The sequence below is a fragment of the Cupressus sempervirens genome, chromosome 8 (genome assembly GCF_028749045.1).
Source record: "Cupressus sempervirens isolate cs-2001-9-10 chromosome 8, ASM2874904v1, whole genome shotgun sequence".
NCBI classification, from domain to species: Eukaryota; Viridiplantae; Streptophyta; class Pinopsida; order Cupressales; family Cupressaceae; genus Cupressus; species Cupressus sempervirens.
The window spans coordinates 202,099,964-202,118,254 of NC_143125.1; positions in this window are offsets into that span (position 1 = coordinate 202,099,964).

Below are 18,291 nucleotides of genomic sequence, written 5' to 3' on the forward strand. Positions count from 1 at the left end.
CCTAGGTACAAAGAATTATAACAAAAAACTAACTAGTGTCCTCATAAGTAATCTCCATAATCACTTGGTTTGAATACTTGTATCCTCTAGTCCCATCTTCTATCGATGGCAAATCTTCATCTCGCAATGGATGATACAATCTTTGGGCCACTCCACATTTACGTCTCATCAAGTGCTCCACTTGTGGATCAAACAAAAAATGGCGAGCACTCCTTACTGTATTTAATTGAATAATCTCAACTTCAGTCAAAGCCTCATCACTAAATACAATTTTCTCGTTGAATGAGGATGAATCATGATCAATTTGATCAACTCTTGTTCTATAATCACATACAACTTCCTCACTCTCATGTTTGAATGTTGAGCCAAAGTAGAGTGTGCCCAATTTAATTTTTGAGTAAGCTCAACAATGTAATTTTTTGCTTCATGAAATACCACTAAGGAAACCTCTAGAGTGTTAGTATTTGAGAGCTCACAAGTAAGTTATAAGGAAACTTGCAACAAAAAATATTACCATTTCCACATAATCCATAATAGATATGAAATAAATTAGCACTTAAAATCCACATGTAAGAGAACAAACAACATACTCACAAAAATGTGACACAAGATATACTCTGGGAAACTCTCATCGAGGGGAAAAACCCAACCTTCAAAAACATATATCTCCATGATTATTCGGCAAAAAAACACCATTGCAATATAACCATGGAAGCCTTCAAAGCGAAAGCATAGCCACAACCAAACAATCTATGTGAACAAGCATGAATCCACACATCCCATGCCATGCTTTCAACTTTCACAAATGTTACTTTGGTTAACCTGTCTCACTTTATCTTGCTCAACTTTTATTTTTGCCTTTTTGTTCCTTGTCTCTACAACTACCTTTGTGGTTTCTTATATAGTAGCAAGCTTCCACAAAACAACTAAGTGGTATTACATACCTAACCTCCATCGACCCACATTTAACATTGGACACTTTAACTTATTTTTTCCCAATATTAAATAATTATATCAAATATTATCACAATATTACAATATGACTCATCAAACATATCTCATGAGAATCTCTACATATTGCACGTCCATCAAGGTGCTCCTAAGTGTAACATTAAATAAAAAAATAACAAAATATGATATAAACAATATTATGCAATGTGTGGAACACCCATAATTTCAACATAAGGGTATCCACTTCTTCCTCTTTCTTTCTTAATGCTTCTAAGTAAATATATGCAAGGTCAAAGAGATGATCATGATATGAAAGGTATAGATAATTTAGTTTCATAGTTTTTAGCCCTTCTTAGATTATTAACAGCTGTGGAAATTCTTCTTTGTTTTCCCTTCATCTATTCTTTCCAAAGGTATTTATCAAACATCCCATATAAGTCATCAAAAGTGTGATAAAGCTACAATAATTTAATCTATAGTTACCTTCACTTGATTTCCCAACATATGTGAACTAGTAGGTATATGAGAGGAAACAACTGCATATGAGATATGAGAGTACATGTCACCACACATCAATGCGATGAGTGTTATTTTCCATGTTCAACTTTTCCATGGAAATGGGGACAATACTATGTTTAGAATAAACTCCATTATAAGAAGAATCCACATGAGAAGTAGGAACCATCAAATCTGGGACAAAACAAGCATCAACACTCACATAAGATGGGGAGTCATCATCGTTGGTTGATTTGTTAACTTCCTCACACAGCCTTTCAATTTTCTCATCAAGAGCACTAGCGTAGGTAGCCTTGCAAGAAACCTCTACCTCTAAACTACCTATCCATAAACCTATGCTATTATTAACATTTTTCCCATGATCACAAGACAGTTGCAAATCATTGGTAGTTGGTTGCTCTTCTTTTTCAAGATCACTTGTAAGATGATTTGTGACTGCTGATAAACTCCTCATGCAACTCTTTGCAATCTCTTTGTGCCAAAAGTTCTTGAGCTAGTTCATGAAATTATTTCATTGCGACATTATTTTTGTTTTGAAGATTTTGATGAAAGACCACGTAATCAGTGAATGATAAATCATTTTGAACTTGTACAAGTAGTGCGTTACATTCATCTAACATGTTGATTACTTCTTTTCTCTTTCCAAGTTGTGAATTCTAGGATATTTGTTGTTGTATCTTAACAAGGTCTATCTTGACTCTTTTTGGACGACATATCTTTCTTATGACACCACTCTTTCCCTTAAGGATTTTGTCAAATACTTTGCTTACTTTTGAATTTGTGAATATTTATTTTCTTGCAGATTTAAAGTACACACACACACACACACAATTTGACATTTGCATATTTGGTTCATGTTCATGTATTATGTGTCATGTGTGTTATACTCTGGGCATAATAATACTTGTGCATCAAGACAGCATAGGGAATCATCTTGACTGCATACGTTATTGTCAAAACCATATATACCCTACATACAAGTATGTTCTCTATTTGAAGTTGAAGCATCAACATATGACTGAGGTCTCATTTACTGTACAAAACAAGTAAATGCATCGTACACCAAATAAAAATATTGGAGGCCAACCATTGTCGAAGAGTATCGAGAGTTGGGTGGTGGTGTAAGGTGGCAATGTGCCAACTAGTATGGTGGAAGTGTCAACTAGTAGGTGATAGTGTCACTTGGTATGGTGACAATGTTTACTAGTTCAATGGTAGTGTTGAATGGTACGCCAATGACAGTTTTCTATTAGTAGGGTGGAAGGTTTTCATTATCAAGATGTATTGTTCGGTATATCACATACCTTGTGTTTCCTTCTAAAATAAAATTATAAATGATGTCAATAGTTTGTTAAAATTACTGTTTAATGGTCTCATGAGGCTTACCTACAAGAAGACTATCATCAACTTAGATATATATATATATCTATTTACTCCTTGTGGGTCTTTTTCAATCCTTTGAAATATCTCCTGCTTGATCATTGAACACTTTTGTGCAAACCACTACTCATGAAATAAAGGTCAATGAGTTTGACTTAAAACTATAGTTAAATCCAGATAGCGATATCACAATAATATATGATTATAATTGTAGATGAGTTAGAGGCTTCTAAGTGGGAAATATAATTTTATTTATTTGTTAATCCATGTATGACTAAAAATTGATATTCAATTGAGATTTGATGTTGTTTACCCCAATGATGTGGGTCCCAAGTAATAAAATAGTGTGAAAAATCTCATACTCCATTCAACATTGTTATGAATTCACCTAAGATTTCAAAAAATATGCTTTTGATATTCATTTAACAAAGAATGCACTTTTGGAAGCCAATGAGTCAACTCTACAACCTTCTTACACTTTTTCTCTAATGATTCTTGAGCATATTCATACATGGACTTGATTACATAGCGTGGTTCCATCATCCATGGACTTGATTACATAGCATGGTTCCATCCTCTATTTATTTTAAGCTTTAGAGTCGTGATTCACAAAGCTTAGTAAAAATATAGCTATGATTAGTAAGCTGAATTTGGAGAAATATCAACTATATTGATAGTTGGGATGGAGTTATGGTTGCATAATCTTAATCCATGCAAGAGATAAATACACATTTGTAGGGTTGAACATATATGGATTTTTAAAATTTTTTTTACATGTAGGATCAACACATAGCATGGTTCTAGTTTGTATTTATTTTATACTGTTGACTCATTATCCATAAAGATCAATAAGTTAAATTTGCATAACTATCAACCACATAGACAATTGGAATAAAATTATAATTTTATGGTCTAACACTTGTAGGACATGAATACACCTTTGCATAGTTGAACCCATAATGGCAACATGTTTGGAATCCTTGATTTTGCAAAGTAACAATTAAAATTATAAAATAAACTTTTCCATTTCTAGCTTTGGGAGGTTCCTTGTAGGACTTTAGAGGTGAGAAATTGTGGGTAAAAGTTCAAAACTATCTCACTCTTATGAGTAGAATTCTTGTATATCCCATTTTGAGAATATTTTATTAAAATGACATGGTTGATAAAAAAAATGTTCTACTTGGATTTGTTTGAGACAAAATATTTCTAACTTTTTCCCATATAAAAGTGTCTCTAACATCACTTTGATGTAAGTTATACATTTTAAACAATATTTAGAATATCTTAAATTCTCTTACTATTTCTATCTGCATAAAAATACATTAAAATTTTCAAATATACTCTTCTACATTTAATGTTTGATTTTCAATCTATACAATATTAATTATTGTTAGTTCTTTAAATTAACAAAAGTAGGTTTGACCCTGAACATTGAGATCAATTTTTTTCATTAAAAAAGTGACATTTGTTTAATTTTTAAAAAATTATAACAATACTAGAGATAATTTTTGTGGAGTTAATAAATTTCTTTAGTTATTAATAAATGATCATTAAAATGTTTGATGTTTCATGAAGTGTTGAACATTTGAGACATGGCTTTATAAATTTATCAAAAATAAAATATCAACATTAGTATTTTTTTCATTGCATTAAAATATCAAATTTTTATTATAATATTAAAATATCAATTTTATAATATGAAAAAAATGTCAAAAATTATTTGATATCATATCAAACTCTATTAATTTTTAGAAAATAAATATCAATATATATATTTTTATTAGTAAATGACATAAGTCATAAATGTTTTTTGTTACAATCGCCCCCATTCAAGGTGTGAGAACTAGGGAAAAATAATGGAGAAGAAAACCCCTTATGCAGCCCTAGACCAAGGTCTTGTATACATGAAGATGATACCAAGGAGGAAAAAGGTAAACCTCTAATACAATGCCTCCTTTGGAGGGCATTCCTTCCAAATACCATCAACCTTACATATGCCTTACTATGAGGCCTTGAGGTGGCATACCACCCTTACATAGAGAGATAATCAATATAAACCCACAAAGGAGTAGATTACAATTTCCTTGGTCAGAAGGACATGGGTAGTCATTCCTACCCTTACATTAGAGGAGTTTTGAAATAAAAGGGGATTAAATAGAAGGCTTGACTAAAAATAGGGACATGCTCACTAACAACATTGCAAAGAATTCTAAATATACATAATCTATATATCACAAATCATTGATAAAAAATGTCAATGAATAGAAGCCAAAATATTGAAGTAAAGAAGAGTTCTAAATGATATTGATTTCTTATCCCCGAAGATTATTTTAGTACATTGCCTTCAACACTTGATATCTACAAAACAAAACATCTACCATAGTAGAAACCAACAAAGAAGCTGGATATCTGATATGCTATAATGTAAAGCCTCATGGTCCCAAAATGATAATCCCAAGTGTTAGATAGCCTTCATAAAATTTAACACACCCTTAGATTCGAGTCCATGGTAAATAATATAAAACAACCAAAGATATAATCAATCCTCATGAGAAAATGCCTCAAAATCACAAAAGTAACTACCAATAGTGACAAATAGCCACCATAGTTATAATACACCTCCTTAAAATAATTTGAATACCTAAAAATTGCAATAATGCCTCTAAAGGATATTTTTTATACCACCAACATAAATGTTTTGTCCAACCATGATAAAATTGAGGTAATATAAATTGATAAACCCAACACAAATTAAAGTCAAATTTAAGCTTATTAAAACCTAGAAAACTAAATTAGATGTTGCTTAGAGAGAGGGGAGGGGGATAAATTATTAGGGGAAAGATAGATAGATCTTGAAAGAAAATGATGGCCTTAAACCAATATAATCTATTTGAGATCGAGAAAATAAACCAACACAAGAAGAATACAAAGACCATGATAACCAACATCGAGGCCCCTTATTATTTGAAGGACCAGATCTAAGCCATCAAAGTTATAAAATACATCCTTGATAAATGTTGAAGTCTAATAACTAAAATAATGCCTCTAAATGACAACTATGTTACCATCATCAATAATATGTGGCCACGATAGAAATTGAAACCATATAAACTAAAATACCCAAGATAAAATGTCAAACATAGCTAGAAAATAATGTCTACCTTATGCATATTACGACTTGAAAAACTAGAGAAGATACCACTTCATAGAGAGGGAAGGGGAAAATATAAGGGGAAGGATTGATAGGTCTCAAGAGCATATGGAGGCTTTAAACCAATATATTCCATTCCAGATTGAGGAAAAAAAGAAAAGGTAAGAAAAACAAACAAAATGGCTAATTTAGAGAAACCGTGAAAACCAATGTATTGACACCCTTAAAAATTTGTAAGACATGATCTTAGATAGGATCGAGGAGGACCTAGAGGCCCCACAACCATTATGAGAATGCATCACATGAGTTAACCAAACCCAATAATAATGATAAGTCATGAAATAAGGATAAATGTTGCTCTAACTCTATGAAAATGTAATGCCCAAATAAGATAGAACAAATTGAAATTAGAATATGGGGAGGGAAAAAATTGAGGGGAAAAACAAAAAATAACATGTAGGTCACAAAATATGCCCATATGAAAGAGCTCAATAGGTTATTTGAATAAAAATCTTTATACACTAAGGTCAAGATTTCTTCACAGTAGAAGCTCGAGCATGAGAAAATAATCTAACAATTAAGGTGTCAAAAAAGCCAATCTTTCCCCCAAATTCAAATGTTTGTAGAGTGGGATCCTTAGCATGCTGGAAAAATAGTAGGTCTAAATAGGGGCTAGCAATACTAGATATACACTTAACCTAGGGGACGATGAGAATAAACTGAGGGAAAAAAGAAAAACTACTATTGCCAAATAGTCTGGGGTGGTCATCACTCCAAAAGCTAGATATCACCATAATGAGAATGCCCCGAGAGAAAGGATTATAGTGGCCTATTGAGAAAAGGCCTAGAGGGACTTTAAAGACTCGTCATCCTAGGTATAGCTATAATGATCTAAACATAGCTATAAAACGTAAAGCAATTTAGTACCATGTTTGTAAAAGAAAAAATAGTAAGACTACCCATTGCATCAAGAGTTTTAATAACTAAAGTAGCGTCATCTGTCCATATATGTCTGAGAGTAGTTTATAACCATAATAAGTTCTATAAAAACAAACCAACTTGAGAGTTCAAATAGAGAGAAACATATTACTAACAACTTTTGATATTAGAAAATACTCTTCCTCAAATCAAGTCTCATTTTTGTTGTCACTTTTATCAAAATTTTTCACCTCCAAAAACCATTCTAAACCTTTCCATTTAGGGGAGATCATACATGCATGATGGTTATTAGAAACCATGAACTCATCTTGATAGAGTAGAATCACATAAAAAAATTGATGAGGTTCTTCATGACAAGGACGACCTCTACTGGTTAGTCAGTCACACCAAAGTTACTATTCTTGGGAATACATAAGTTGTCAAAGATATTGTCCATAATAGTCTCTAATTCAACCACCAAATGCTTCTTAAAGAGGCTCTAACATAGTTCAAGGATGGTTCTTTTGTCCCTATCCACATAAAGGACTGTGGCCTCAAAAATTGCCAGAATTTTGTAATTTCACTTAGTTCACTCACTCAACATGGAAAAATACTTACCCACAATTTTTCTCAAAACTCGAATGATTAAACTATAGGAAGCATTCATCATCAATTTCACTATCTCTTAGTAATAACACCCCAAAATTGCATCTCTTTCTTCCCCGGTTTCATGTGAATGTTTGTATCCATTGCGAAAATGAGAGTAAAGAAAGTTATGGAAAGAATGACCTGGAGATAGTCTTAAAGAGTTATAGAATACCCATAATTCATGAGATCCATTGTAATCATACTAAATACTTCAAAGTACGACCTAAGGAATATATTACCAAAAAAATTGGTGAGGGAAGGGAAATAGTATCACACAAGTGTTAGTACTAGGCTCACCCTAGAACACTCAAAATGTTATAGCCTTAAATAGAAATAAATTAATGTGACTAATGTACTAGAATGAACGATTATTAAATTATAAAGTATTCAAATGAAGGGGTCCCATATATGAGCCACATCCACCATCCTAGAACATAATAAGATTAAAACTAAATATTAATAAGTTCTAAGATGGGAATTGATAGCACTTGGGTACCATACTAGGAAGGACGAGAAAGGAAGACATGGGTACCATTGACACCCACATTTTCTAAGGAATCTGCTTCCTTGTTTCCTTCCTTTTAACTATGGAGAATTTGATAATTTGGAAAAATAAATTTAAAAGGCTTAGAGCTCTATCTAATATGGAATTAAGGGGCCAATTTAAAGTGGATCAATTCCTTGGAGCATTCAGAATGATCTGAGAATCACCTTCAATTATAAAACTCTCAATATTAAATTATTTACATGTAATCAATACGTCCACCAAACCCTCAATTTTAGCTACGTTATTGGAAGTATTGCCAATGGGTTTAGCTAGCTTACCACACAACAATCTGTTCTAGTCATCTATTAGGCAGCCTATGCCTACTTGACCTATATTACCACTAGAGGTACAATAAAACTTTAATTTATACCAATTTGGAGGGGGAAGGGTCCAAACACAATTTAGTCAATCTTGATTGGCCCTGGTTTTAACCTTTCCTTGATAGGTAGGGGTGATTAAGCTAAACCATTCCTTCTTCATCAGGGAGTCCCATGATTCTGAGAAGGAGCCCTCATAGTGGGGCGTGGATCTTGATGTGTTGATATTTTCAACAATGCTAGCCTCAATTTTATCACAGAAAGAGTGGTGATCCATTTCGGCATCCTAAAAGATTCAATCATTTTGTTCCTTCCAAAGCTTCCAAAATAAGAATGTCAGGGTAGAAGTCCACAAGGAGTCATGCATTTTTATTTTAGATTTGGAAGACCATGATTGAAGATGATTTAGAAAATTATCATGCATAGCACTAGAGAAAAGGAGTTTATTACAAAGCCACAACCAACATTATTAAGCATAAGGACATCAGAGAAAGATGTTCTCTATCGATTCTTCTTGATTTTTGCAAACAACACAACAACATGGGACATCAAAGCTTATTTTCCTAAACCATTTAGCTATTAAAATCCATTTTTGGGAAGCAACCCATAAGATTTGTTCCAACATAGATCAAGAGGGAGATCAATGTTATTACATTGATGTTGAAGGACAATGGAGTTATATTTTTCTTTAACATTATAGTTTTCAAACTTAGCTCCACTCCAAACTAGGGCATTTCCTTTGACTTAGGAAAGATCTATTTGGATTTTAGGACCAAAGAAAGTTCTTCTTTCTCTGGATTAGAAAAATGAGTATGTTCTACTAATTTACATTCACAACCTTAAATAAGATATGTTTGAGGGTATATGATATAATTATTTAAGGAATATTCCCACATGTTTTTAATGGAGATGATGATATTTGGAGAGATGAGGGAAGAGAGCAGAGGATAACCTCCCTAGGAGTCTTCCTAGAATAGCGTTGATTCACCATTACCAATATCCCAAGATAGTTTTTGATAGATCAAATTCATGATGTCTAAAATAAGATTCTACACCCTAGAGCCTTTAGGAGGCCTGAAAATAGTTCTAAAAATGCTAAGGGGATCATCAAGCCTCAAGTATTTGTGGAATATTTTCCTATCCCATTTGTTATTAGATTCTTGAAGAGTGTCCAATTCAATTTAGTGATGGGGGCTTTATTTTTCCATGATATTTTTTATGCCAAGGCTCCTAACTTTGAAGGGTTTACATATGCCTCTAGTAAATTTGAACCTATTTTTCAATGTGTGAAAGGTCAAAATTTTGACACTTAAACGTCAAAAGTCAACGTCACTAGAATTACATCAAAAGTTTGACACACTCCACGATTGTCGATTTATCAACAGACCAATCTGTCAAAAATCATCCCCATCTATGTCATGTGGCAGTATTAGACAACTAATTTGAAACATCAAACTATAGATGCCATCCATAGATGATTTGACAAGTTTGTCATACCATCGATGACAAACCCCATCAGTTTATCGATGCCAACCAAAGATGATTCGATAGGTTTGTCACACCATCGACGACACACTACATCAAAGTATTGATGAGAACCAGAGTTTTCAAAAAACTAAAATGAAATAGTCTTAGTGTATATCAGGCTAATAATAGGCTAAATAGTACTTGCCCCAACAACATGTGCAAGGTATAGCCGATAGAAGTCAGTCATTTTAGAAATGTGAAAAAATATGCATCAAAGCTGATGTATGAGACATCTGTAGAAATTCTAGTGCAGAATTTGTGTATTGATGACAATTAAACTATTATTTCTATCTCCTATTTCTACTAAAATTCTTGTCTGTCACGCCCTCTTTTCCCACACCTAGTACAAATTTAGACTTTTGCTCAAGTGGTTGGATTCCCCAATTGGCACCATAACCATGTCATATATCACAAGCCCTCAAAGACATTGATTTAATTCTTTTTTTCTTCTCCTGTTGTGTTCACATTTTCATTGCTTGATATGGCAACAATATTCAAATCATTGGCTTCTATCTATGTAGGGGAGAAGTCCAAAATTGGTATGGTTATGGAACTGATTATAAACTTGAGTTGGGAATTTGTGTAGAGGTTTCTTGTGTATGGAATGATGAGAGGTAGTGATAGTAACATTGGATGGGAAACCCCATTACTAGTTTTGATGTATTCCATGGTAGGTTTAATTGATACTTTGATGACCTCAGATTGGATATTCTTCATATACTTTGATAAAGTCATTTTTGGTAACTCTTACTTTGCCTACATTATCCAAAAAGGTGAAGATCATGACCATGCAAAAGAAATACCCAATGCATGCTTGTTTGCATGTTGTTTCATTGATTGGGTTTATGTTTTCATAAGCGTTCCCTAGCGTGATCCTAGCCTGATGTGACTTGATTCTAGCACTTTGAATTTTTTCAAAAAGTTGGATTGCCTCCTTGTCCAACCCATGCAAAGCATAATCCATGATAAAAAATTCAACCTGATCATTTTTTCAAAAACCATATGGACATCTACTATACTATGCAACTACATTGGGCATACTTTATAATAAGAGCGCTACTTGTAGAGATATGCAACTCCAATCCCTTTTAATTTCTTGAGAATGAAATTGTCTATCCTAATTAACAATTTCTAGGTGTGTGCACACCCCTAGCACACTGGTGAAACAAAAGTTATTCAGGTCAGTACATGACCATAAGTCTAAAATGTTTTAGAACCATGTCCACTATAGACATAACCTACAACCATTGTAGTTAGTGTTACCATATCAAGCTCCAGAATTTGATTGAATAGATTGTGTGCACTCTCCATAGCATCACATTTTGCATACATAGTTATGAGAGTACTTTCTAAAAGAATATTTGATTCATAGTCCATTTTAACGATGTAAGAGTAGACTTGCTTCGCTTATCAGATTCAACCCCTTCTAATTGCATTTGCAAGAAGAGATTTTGGGCTTTAGTTCCATGTCCATTTTGACCATACCTTGCAATCAATGCTAACCACAAAACTTTATCTGATTCAAAGATTCCATCAAACAAGTTGAGGGCATTCTCCACATTTTCATATTTTGAATACATGGTGACAAGTGCATACCGCATTGTGACAATCCATGCAAAACCAAGATTAGTAGCATTGGTATGGACCTTCTTCCCATGTTCTATCGATGCCAAATTTGCGCAAACATCCTATAAAGCTCAAGGGTTTCCTCCCCATGCCAATTCTTAGCATATCCTAAAATCATTATTGTCCATGAGATAAAATTCCATTCATATATTTGTCAAACACCTGACGCGCATAATAAACAAACCAGCACTTCACATACATGTTTGTTTATGTTTTTTCCACAGATATGCCCATTGGAAAACTAATTTTGAAGCTGCAGAGGTGCGCCTGGAAAGCATCTTTATAATGCTTGATTAAAGCATAGTTGGTTTTCTATCAACCGAATGAATTTCTGATGTCAACAATTCCAACTTGACAATAGTTTTTTCCCGTCAACGGATCCAATTTCTAATGTCGACAATTCCAACATCCCAGTAGCGTGAGACTTTAAGGGCGAGCTTTGCCCCAATGTAAAAGCCTATCGGCTAATAACATCTTTACTAGACATTTTTAATTGTTGACTCTTTTTTTGGTTTTTGATAGATTGTTGTTGTGAATTCTAGTAAGTTTATTGAATTTTGAATTCTATTATTTCTTAAGTTTAAAGTGATTGGAAGATAGTTTTATTAAGTGAGACACAAATTTGATGATCTCAAAACATTAGTGATATGACTGTACTTTTGGAATCTTAAAAAATTTGAATAAAAACTGACTGGTGTGGTCAAGTATTTCTCTCATTGTGCTCACATGAATTTGACATCCTTTATATAATTAGTCTTCAAGTGATGCATCTGCATATGCAATTTTATCACCTTGGAAAATTGTATTTGATCTTGCTAGCTGGGAAAAATTGATTGTTCATTTTATTGTACCTAGCCTGATGATACTTCTATAGGAATTTGTAATCAACCAAACTAATAAAAAACCAGACCAATTTAACTAGTTTATAGCTCAGGCATGTGCTATTCCCATTTATCTTATGGTTGCAATGTTGGAGGCAACATTTTTTATTTGTGCGGGATATCGAGGAAGAACAGTGGTGTTGGCAAACATGAAAATTTAATAATTGGAAGTCACCTTGAGGAACTTGTGTATGCTCTTGGAAAACATGTCATCGAAAATGTTCATCGTAACCTTTTTTGCTTCTACACGTTTTTGCATGGAGCTTTCACACACCTAGTGCTCACAAATGTCTACTTAAGAATGTATGTGAACCTACAATGCATAAACATGTAGAAAATCATATAATCCTTCATCACACAAGGTCTTTCTCTTGGTGTGCTAATTCATTAAGTTAAGCGCCCAAGTTTGCATTTCAAATCATGATTTATCTATTTTGGGTTTAAGAACTGGTATAATAACCTAGAACATTCATCCTTTAACATTCATTAATAGTAGCACATAAACACATAACATTCAATAACATGTGAAATAAGGTATTTAAACATGCCTCAACCAATTCTAATTTAATTTTGGATTACCTACCTGATTAGTTTGGAATTTTGTTCTCACCAAAAATCATAAAATGTAAGAACAATTGTGCCAAAAAGAGCATAAAAAGATGATTATCATGCACCAATCATGTTTTTTAGCTCTTTTGACACAATCATTCTTACAATTTTTTGGCTCAATCTCCAACTGGTTAGTATGTGTTTTGAAAAATTATTCTTGGATTGTGAGTAAGGAAAAAGAGAAATATTAAACTTGAAAAAGATGTACATAAATGCAATTAATTTATAAACTTCAATTTTATAATCTTATTAAGAGAACCATAGAATTATAAGAAACTATTGTGGTTTGCACTATTTGAAAATTATAGTTACAAGTGATAAAGTTATATACCTTTGATTTAGAGAGCGCAAATAATGGAAATGAAGTATTACAGAAGGTGCAAGCTCAAATGCCCCTCCCCATGTGGATGACACTGTTAAGTAGAGAATAGTTACATACATACATATGTACATAGATACATACATGGTTGAGTGCTACCTAACTATGTCCAAGGTTACCTAACTACATCCAAGGCGTCTGCACACTGGAGGCATACTCCGCCTACCAGGCTACCTACATATCTGTATCCATAGGATCAACACCCTTAACTACTCACTCTAACGAATATGTAGTTCTGGTTTCTAATTTTTTTAATGTAGCAATATTCCTATAACCACTGGTGAGATTTACTCACCTAATACAACTCTTCGCCATCATATACCCACTCGAGCGAATCAGGTAGTTTTCTATAATTACAATCTTGTAATACCCTAGTGCAACCTTTGTGTTGTAGTTTACAATTAATGTAAGGTCAACCTATATATGTCCTAACTCACTCCTTATATAGTTATGTTTAAAACCTTGTGACAATAATCAATGGGTCTAAGTAGACTATTCAAATTAATGCTAGCTGGGAACAACTGATTGTTCTTTTTATTGTACCTAATCTGATGACAGTTCTACAAGAATTTGTAATCAACCCAACTAATAAGCAATTAGACCAATTGAACTAGGTTATGGCTTGTCACTTAGCATAGGTTGAGTGAGTTTATTGTTTTATTATTTGGAACTACTTCAACATCCTTTGCATGGTTTATAGGTAATGTCATTGTGGTAGTGAGAATAACTTTAGTGAAGAGTTGAGTGTAAGGAGTCAATACCCTAAACCTATGCTACAAATTCCTAGGAGCCAAGGGACCCTAAACCTATGCTACATTTTTTGGAGACATGAGAGAAGTTACTACTGGCTTTAGTACTTCATAACATTCTGGATCATATAGTAATCAAATTGGAGGAAATCATTGATAACTTGAAATGAAAGCTATCGAGGATCAAAAACCTATGCCAGAGTTACAACATAATGTGAAGTTGATTTTAGATATAAAAAAAGAAAAAAAAAACATGACACAAATCATTCCCAATTTTATGTTCACAATTCAAATGCTCTCCCATGGCCTAAGCTAAAACTCTCATTATTGCATGCAAAATTAAGGAATAAAATATGATTATATCCCCAACATGGAATTGAAATACAATTTTTTTGGATTCCACTTAGTACATATTTAGAATGAACATAGATATTAGCAACAATGAAGAAACATATAATATGCTTATACATAACCATAATTATATTAGAGATGAACTCAAGAAATTGAGCAATATAGGAGGTGCTCAGTCAGATATTCTAGCCATATTGGGTGATTTGGTGAGAGGCTTTTGCAAGGGAATGAGCCTTGTGAGTTAACATATAATGTCTTAAAATAGTTAAGTTCTACCTAACTATGTCTAAGGCATCTGCACATCAGAGGCATACAATACTGCATGTAATACCTTGGTGTAACCTTTGTTTTGTAGTTTATGGTTAATGTAAGGTTAACCTATATATGTCCTAACTCACTCCTTATATAGTTATGTTTAAACGCTTGTGACAATACCTATGGCCATGCTACCCGTTGAGTGAGTTTTATTGTTTTTCTATTGTGCCAAGACCTCTTTGTTTATATACATACATACATACATACATACATATACATCGATCACAAGGTGGCAACGAAATCCTAGATCCCCACTGATCTCCACAATCCACAAGACCTCTCTATATATATACCTACACACATATACATATATACATACATAAATACATACATATATACACAAACACATACATACATACATACATATATATACATATACATATAAATATACACATACATATACATATACATATACATATACATATACATATACATATACATATACATATACATACATACATATATACACATACATAATACATACATACATCTACATATGCAATTTTATCATCTTGGAAGGCATTGGAAGGAATTTGATTAGAAATATGGAAATGTTGCAAAAATTGAGAAAAAGCTATCATGCAACAAATATTGTTGTTGAGCAATGTTTTTTGTAAATTTGGAACGTCAAAAGTCAGAGTTTTGTTTTGATCGAACAAGTAGGAATGAATCTATAAGGTCAAGAGGTATAACCTATAAATGAATGTTCTTCAACCTAGGAAAGGGTTGGAGTTGATATGTATGGATTTGAATCAATAAGAAAGCAATTTTGGTGGGAAAATATGTGTAGACAACAAGTACAATTTTAAGATCTCCTTGCATTTTTATAGTAGGTACATGCTTATATTATGAAAAGTTGTATTTTTTCTTCCTAGAAAATATGCTAATTATTTTGAGGTGTGTAGGTTAAGCTTAAAGTACTATTGATTTATTTTGTGTTTGTTGGTTATTGTAATCTGTACTTAGGGTTTTAATTGAAATGGAGTCTCCTTCATAATCCCCATGGTGGAAAACCCTAATTTTTGTTGTGTTGAAGGGGTAGAGGATGGAGATGAATGTTTTACTTTTTATTTTCAGAGCACCCACCTACTTGGAGTACCTAGTTCGAGAGAAAGTAAGTAGAGATAGTGCAAGAGATGATGCCACCTAAGATGTTTTAAGATGTCATCCTAGGAAGACATATAGTTCCCTATAGTCAACATTATTATGAAAGAATGAATGCAAAACCCATTAGTTACAATGATAGATTCATTATATAAAAATAAAAAATGAAAACATGTAAAATTAGCCTTCTTAGATCTCTTGTAAGTGTTTTCTTGCTTGGGCAATAAACAATTTGGCCTTCTCATCTTTTTGTGACCACCCATACACATATCTTGTTTCCTTTTAACATATTCAACAGTGTGATGAACAAAATCATGACCTTTATGATTTGAGTCCACAATATATATCTCATGTGCACCACTATCAACTTGAGTAAGAACATAGGAAGGCTCAACCATGTTATTGAGTTCATGTGAAATGGATGCTACCCCATGATCAAAACTATTTTTATAAAAATTAGAATAAATGTCATACCTTGGTCACATGTTTTCAACATCTATAATGAGCTAGGACATGATTGTAATTTGATCAATTTTTTGATCAACTTGAAGTCTCAATGGTATACTATGTGCCTCCTCTTAATCCAAGGTTTTTATTCTTCTTTAGGGATACCACATGATGATTGATTTTGATGAGTCGTACTTCACAATTTGCAAACAAGCGACCCTTTTCCTTTCCTTGTTCTTGCACAATTAATTCTTTGCTTCTCCCAATGATTCATTACTATATTTATATTTTTGTTTACTTTTTGCATTGATTTGATATTGAAAAGTTGTGTGAACGAAAGCATGTCTTGCATCTTATGAGGAAGGGAGTGATACTTATCATAACTAGCCACAATTTCTTTATTTGCTGGTAAGGCTACGAGGATTAACTATTTTTGTAGATGGAGATGAAGAATTAGTGTGACTAATTTTCCTTTATTATCCTACTGTCTATTATCCTATATTTACTAGAAGATATAACTTTATAAAACATTTTAATTTTTTTGGCTCATAGCATTAGATTTTCATCCTTTGGTACTATTTTGTGGTTGAATTTGTTTATTTGGTGCATGCTATGATTTTTTTTTTGCATGGATAGAATCTTTATAAATATTTGTACAACCATGAACAATTCCTATGGAACATGGGACAAAACCATTAGCGAACCACCATACCATATCACTACACTATGTAACCAAACCCATATAGGGACTGATAGCTTAGGTAGAAGATTTTTACATCACAATTAAGAAACATTTCACAAAGTTGGAGGTGTAGGGAGGATTCAATATTATTATTTAAGCACTAACAGAAGAGGCAACTGGTTGACTTAGTTGATCCTAGATGAAGCTTTAAGGTCTTTTGCATAACTTCTATGATATCTCCTTTGCCTTGTGGTCCCATGAAACTGCTCACCACTTATTTTTCAATAATAAGGTATAACATCAAATATTCTCCTAAAAAAGGCGAGCAATGACAACTTAGGAATTAGAATTCATATTGCGGGTGAATAGGGGTATGCTAGAAATATGCAACCACTGCTTAATCATTCCATCCCTTTTTAACATTTCCCTCTAAATTTTACTTCCATAAATATAGGTGATTCGACATATTTACCTAATAAAAAAGTGTGTACAAATAAGAAGAGAGCCATAAATATCATGGGACCATTAGCACAAAGAAAAGAATCGTAGAGAATTTAAGCAACATCCGCTAAAAAATTCTTTTCTTACTAGCTAGGGCATTCACTTAGGTTGGCCACCAATGCCCTAGAATTAACAAGAGCCTAGATTATTCCAAGGTTAAAACGAGGATAGTAATAGAGATAAAGTTAATTAAGGTAGTGGTCAACCCCATAATGGTCCCTATTTATCACCCTCATTTGAGTTTTGAATCTTGAATCTTGTCTGTGAAGTTCCAAACATATGTATAGAGGTCTCCGTAGAAATTGTTAAATACCAATGGGCTATGAGAAAAATTTAATAAGCAGTGAATTTGAAACATTCTAAGAAAGTGACTATGTTGATTCATACTCAATGATATCCAAAAAGTTAAATTTTGTTAAATATTGCAAGACATGAGAAGCATTCTTGATTGTGCTAGTTATTTATTCAACATGGATTTCACTATTTGAATTTTCTTTTATTGATGTGCCAAGTCGAACACTACAATGTCATATATGCAAGATATGGCTCCAAAAAAATAGTTCCATTATGCAAGATCAAAGCACTGAAAACCCTTACCTTGAATAACTATTCTTCATGCCTCTAAAGCCTCTTGCCCACACTTTTCCACGTGAATAAATGAAGTTTCACTTTTTTTTTTTGGTTTATATCTT